The sequence below is a fragment of the Delphinus delphis genome, chromosome 15 (genome assembly GCF_949987515.2).
Source record: "Delphinus delphis chromosome 15, mDelDel1.2, whole genome shotgun sequence".
NCBI classification, from domain to species: Eukaryota; Metazoa; Chordata; class Mammalia; order Artiodactyla; family Delphinidae; genus Delphinus; species Delphinus delphis.
Genome location: NC_082697.1, coordinates 11,570,202 through 11,576,555, shown reverse-complemented (window position 1 = coordinate 11,576,555; position 6,354 = coordinate 11,570,202). Strand labels below are relative to the sequence as shown.

At 44.8% G+C, this 6,354-nt stretch overlaps 1 long non-coding RNA gene across 2 annotated transcripts in view; it reads right to left on the bottom strand.

Moving 5' to 3' along the window:
* Nucleotides 1-719: 719 nt before the first annotated feature.
* LOC132439017 (uncharacterized) overlaps nt 720-6,354 on the bottom strand; it is a 49,400-nt gene continuing 43,765 nt past the window's right edge. For both annotated transcript variants that reach the window (XR_009522261.1, XR_009522260.1), the window contains one exon: nt 720-1,232. This is a non-coding gene — a long non-coding RNA (uncharacterized lncRNA). The remainder of the gene's footprint in view (nt 1,233-6,354) is intronic.

Below are 6,354 nucleotides of genomic sequence, written 5' to 3'. Positions count from 1 at the left end.
GCATTTCCTTTGTAAGTGACAGAAGAAACCAACTAAAATTGGGTTAAGCAAAAAGAGAAGTCATTTGGCTCACTTAATTTAAAAGACCAGGATGAGTGCCAGCTTCAGGCACAGCTGGATCTAAGGCTTAAATGATGGTCCAGGTACATTCTCTCCACCTCAGCAGTGAGCCTCTCCTCCTGCGAACAATATGGCACCAGTGGCTCCAGCCCTCTCAGCAACCACAGGACCAATAGAGTCTGTCTTCTCACTGTCTTCTCACTCCCAGAATGGAGTCCTCATCGGTTCTAACTGGGTCATGTGTCCATTTATGAACCACTTATCACCCTCAGGGGATAAAATGCTATGACGGGGCCAGCTTAGAGTCAGGTGAAGATGGAATCAGCTTTGCTGAACACCATGGACAGGAAGTAAAAGGGGGGTAGTTCCCCTGGGAAAATCAAGGTGCTATTTCTGGAAGAAGGGGGAATATCAAGACCTGAAAAGCTAAGACAATAGGTGTCCACTACATCACCCAGCTATCCTTATGTTAGAACCACTGTTATCATATCGAACACAAGGGCAGGAAGAGCAGTAGCTTCAGACATTTCTGGAAATAGCATCTGAAAAACCACCAGGAATTGTGGGAGCAATATTCTGCATCCCTTTATCACCCTGCCCACAGATTCCTTGACCTCTGTTTCCCTTTTCCCCCTCTCTCTCTCCTCCTCTTCCCCAAGCCCATGACCAAACATGGCTGCCTCACAGCAACTGAGTGCACAACCCCTTCCTTTAAACAACTACCCACAAAAGTCACTAGGTCATAATCCCAGATTCACAGGAGAAAGGATCTGATTGGCTCATGTAATCAGGCACCCATCTTTATCCAGTCAACTCTGGCTGGAGGACAGCGTCGTGTAGTTGTAAGCATGGCTTCCTGGGGTGCCCACACCTGTTTCAAAGAGAGAGGTCACCAATGGACTGGGCAGGTACCACATGATGTGTCCATGATGCTCTGTATCCCGATGAGGTGATGTACAAAGAGATTGAAGCCAAGTTGCAGAAGCAGTGTGGAAACCAAGACTGTGTTTCCTTAGGACAGGACAAATTCTTGCCTCTGGGGAATGGATGAAGCTGCCTGGATGGACAAGTGGACCCAGCTGTTGCGGTGGAGCTCCACAGGGTCCCCAGAGGAGCATCCAATCAGAACAGGGCCAAGAGAGCCTGATCCCACCAGGAAGTCACAAGAACACCTGCAGGAAATAATAATCATGACAACAATACAAAACAGTGCTACTAGTAATCCTTCTTCGGCACCACTACCAGGCATCACTCTAGGTACTTTAAATGCCTAACTATTTTTTTTAAGATTTTCTTGATGTGGACCATTTTTAAAGTCTTTATTGAATTTGTTACAATATTGCTTCTATTTTATGTTTTGGTTTTTTGGCCACAAGGCATGTGGGATCTTAGCTCCCTGACCAGGGATCGAGCCCGCACCCCCTGCATTAGAAGGCGAAGTCTTACCCACTGAACCAGTAGGGAAGTCCCATGCAAAATGTTGTTAATCCTCACAGTGATACAATGAGGTAGGTACCTATTTTCCCCATTTACCGAACATTTGTTGACTGAATTAGCATTAACAGATCATTTGCCTCATTTATTCGTTTAGTCATTTACTCACTCTCTGAACAAATATTTAAGAATGCTGACTATATGCCAAATACGTGTGTCCTGAGTGTTGGGACCACAGTGGAGGGCAAAAATGATCCTGCCCTCAAGAAGGTTATGGTCAAATGTTGGAGGATCTGAAGGACAAATAGCCATTAATTAGGCAAAGAGGAAAGGGAAAAGCATTGCAGGCAGAGGGAACAGCATGTGCTAAGGCCCTGTAGGGGAAGGGAGTAGGTGAGGCAGGAGAGATGTAGGTGGACTAATGGTGACCCAGGTAGGCGGAGAACCATGCAATTTATAATACATCTGCTGACTCAGTGAACCCTTACAACAATCCTATGAGGTAGCTACTATTTTCAGTGTCATTTTGCAGATGAGGAAACTGAGGCACAGAGAAGATAAGTAACTTGCCCAAGGACATACAGCTCCACCAGCAGTGGTAGAACTGATGTTAGACCTCTCCAACCAGAATCCCAAGCAGCTCTAATCCTTAAGTAAAGGAAGGCAGGAGAAATTCATCCATTTGGGGAAGGTGTGTAGTCTGGGGGCCTTCCAGGATTATTTTCACTTGCATCTGTAGCCACAGGCTTTGTGGTTTCCATAAAAGAGGGGAGAAGAGAGCACAAAGCCTTTCCTGGTCACAGACAGGAATCCTCTCAGGCAGTCAGTTACTGATGTTCAACCGCAGGAGGTGCCAGAGTGAGACATACGAAGGAGCCAGCCCTGGGAGAGGCAGGTGAGAAGACCAGCATGTGTCCTGAAGCCACTCACTTCCGTTTCCATTAAGAGTGAGTCTGGACTTCCCTGGCGGTCCAGTGGTTAAGACTCCGTGCTTCCACTGCAGGGACGCAGGTTCGATCCCCGGCAGTGGAACTAAGATCCCACATGCCACGAGGCATGGCCAAAAAAACAGAGTGAGTCTGTCAGCATAGAAAGAGCTTGGACTCCAGGGACAGGCCAAGCTCATTTCAAACGGCAGCTCTGTCACCCACTTGCTGTGAGACCTCAGGCAAGTTACATCTGAGCCTCCATTACCTTGCTCAAGCAGGAGAAGTAAGTCTCTCAGCTCTCTCCCGTGTCCATCCTGCTGCCCCCAGCTTCCCCATCCCCAGAATGCATGCACTGTTCCTAGGTTCATATAACACCTTCCAGGTAAATTTGAGAGAGAGAAAGAAATAGATTGATGTATATATATTTAGATGTATATATGTATACCTATACCTAATATACATATACACACACATATATATATGCATATATTGTATCTGCTGGGATGTTTTTGGCTGCAAGTACAAAATAATAACCTACAAATGTATGATTTACTTATCAAGAAGTCTGGAGACAATAAAGGCCTGTCACATGTGTGCAACTGTTACTTATTGATGTCTAATAGAAATTTCAAACATTATACGGTCAGAATTGAACTTTTGATTTCTGACCCTCTAAAACCTACTTCTCCCTTACTGAACATCTGGTTGCTCAAGCTAAGAAGCTCATTAGAATCACTCTCAACTTTTGCCTTTCATTCACTTTTTACATCCAATCCATCACTCAGTCCTGTCTGGCTTTCCTATAAATCTAGAGGTAGCTCTACCATGAAGAGAATGAAGGAAAAGTTCAGGGTCCCTCAGCCGCACAGCCCTTTCAATGTGTCCACAGGGTCCTGTGGTTCTGTAAAATCTGCAAAGTAGGGAATTTTAACTGTAATCATCAAGACCGCTGTCTCTCCACCTCCTCCCATTTCCTGCCCTGGCATCAGGTGGCACTGGGGAAGCACAGGCACTGGGGGGGACCAGCTAAAGAGAAGCTGAACTGGGGATACATTCAGTCTGGGTTCAGTGGATGTGATCACGGAACTCACAAGCTCTTCCATGCATAGTGAAAATACTGCCTGCTGTCCTGGCATAGGAGTGGCTTCCAGAATATTCTGGCTGCCCACACTCTGACTCACCCAGTATCAAGACTCAAAGGTGCAGGGCCAGAGGTCATACTGCCAAGGCCTAAGCAGTAAGAAGGAAAGAACCTGGACCCTTGATGATATCATTGGTCCCTTAAATGAACCAACTTTAAAATGTTTCTACATCCAGACGTCTTATAAGTAAATCATATGTTTGTAGGTTGGGTGTTTTGCAGCCCAAAGCATCTCAATAGATAAAACAATATATGCTTGTGTATGTCTCAAGTTTACATGGAAGGAGATACGTAAAAGTGGTGGCAATGAATGGCTCTTGGGAAGGGGGCAGGAGGCAGTAGGAAGAGGATGAGAGGAAGACTTACTTTTTCTGGATATTTTCATTCTGCTTAAATTTTGTTTATCTCAGGTCAGCTTTTTACCATTTCAAAAACTAGAAAATAAAACTTCAAAAGCCAGTGGAACAATTGAGTTTTACATTTCTTTTAAAGGCATGAAATAAATAAATTTAATCTGGCAAGCCTGGTCCTTACCGATATAATCTGAGAGAGGCTGGTAGGACAGCCAAAACAGAAATGTTGACAAATTCAGTTGTTAAGGGGTTGGAAGGTGATCTGGGACTCAGCACTGCAGAGCTCGAGGGACGCTCGGAATTTCTCCTGCCTGCTTTCCTGCCACTGAGCAGTTCAACCAGCCCCGCCTAGTGTTTCAAAGGATTTCCAGGAGGCTGGAATGAGCTGCACCTCCTTGAAGTTCTTTTTGAATGTATACTTCAGATGCATTAGTCTGCCTCCTCTCCTTCAAAGACTGGACAAAACCCTCATCTGTTTTACAAGTCAGGAAGTAGGATTTTTTTTCAAGGTCACACACAGTCAATTGGTGACAGGGTGGGAGTAGCCGAGGATTCCCTGCTTGCCCATGTTCACTTGCTTTGGCCCCTTGATGATCCTGGTCAGCCCAGGTTCCTTATCTGCTCCGAGGGGACTCCCTCAGTGTTCTCAGTGTTAGCACTGGGAAATCCCCTGTGAAAAAGTGACCTTGACGTCTATAAGTTTGGGGATTGCCACTTTCTGTAGGCCCCTCCTGGAGATTTATAGAGCATGTTAGCAGATTAAAGCCTCTGGAAAGTCTTGCAGTAAAGGAAACTATAAAAAAAAAAAATTTCCCCCAAACAGAAGTTCTGGAGTCAGTCTGTCTGTGTTCAAATCTCACTGTTTCACCTACTAGCCAGGAGGGTTGGGCAATGCACATAATGACCCTGACCCTCAGCTTCCTCATCTGTATAATGAGGATATTGGGACTTCCCTGGTGGTTCAGCGGTTAGGACTCCGCGCTTCCACTGCAGGGGGCACGGGTTCGATCCCTGGTCAGGGAACTAAGATCCTGTAAGCCACGCTGCGCACACCACCCCCCCCAAAAATAAATAAATAAAAATAAAATAAAATAAAACAAGGATATTACTAGTACCCACCTCACAGAGTTGTCACGAGGATTGAAAGCACAAGTCTACAATCCATTATCAGAAATCAGTGTTTCAAAATTTAGAAATTTTTACATTTCAGAAAAGTAATCAAACTCATTGATATGAAACACATGAAAACTCACACTAAGTGGGTTCAACAAGCCTACACATAACCTCAGATCATCAGGGTTTGTTCCCAGATGAGCTTTGGCACCAGACTTTTGGGAAACTGTTGGTTTTCATAATTTAAAAAAATTCAGAATTGTGGATAAAAGAATGAGGATTTGTAATGAAAATAACAGCTAATATTTATTGAGCATTTTTTGAGCCAGGTCATGTTCCAAGCACTTCACATGGATTAACTTCGTTGAATCCACAGAACAACCCCATGTGGTTGATATTATCATATATCCCCATTAGGCAGATGAGCACACTGAGGCACAGAGTGGCTAAGCAACTCACTCAAGCAGCAGAGTTGGGATTAAATGAAGTGATGAATATGAATTGTTTATCACGGCGCCTGGCACATAATCCTTACTCCAAAAATGTTAGCTGTTATTATCTTGTTAATATCATCCTCATCAATGGTACGAGAATTACAACTGACTTTTGTCTTCTTTGTGCATATGTGCAATTTCTAATTTTACTATAATGAAAATAGCCTATGTGTGGGAAAAAATGTTTGTCTGAAAATGAAACTCAATTTCTGAATTGAGCCTAATCTCTCAATTGTTCTCACTTCTTCTGTAAAGGCTGACGCCGATCTGGGCAGAAATAGATTTGTCACCTCAAAGTTGACTTCCTTGGACACAGCCAGGCCAGATGCTGGGCGCCCTACCACAGTCCTGGAGGGGCACCGCTTCAAGAAAGAACTTGCTATTCTCCTGTGAAGAGTGCAGTTAGCTGACAGCCTCCAGCTGCAGCATCTTTGGGATCTGTCTAAACTTCAAGCCAAGGCCAGCCTCTTCCTGAGTAGCCCCCAGGCAATGACTGAGTATAGTGGGGAACTTGGGCCAGCCATTTCCGCCCAACATGGGGCTCCTCTAACCAACGGCCTTTGCTCTGGAGCTCCCCACATTGTTGATGAAGACTTTGTCAGATCTGTATTGAAGTCTGAAGCTCCCTTGATCAATTCTGCTTTCTCCCATGTTTTATCTTTCATAAGTATAACACTCCTCCCACCCACTATAAACCTCTTGCATTCCTAACTCCACTTTAGCATCTGCTTCACAGAGCACCCGAACGGACACACCATGCTTTGCTACCCCACAGGCATTCCCATTCCACTTCTACATCTTCCCTCACCAAAGAACCTTGATTTGGGGCT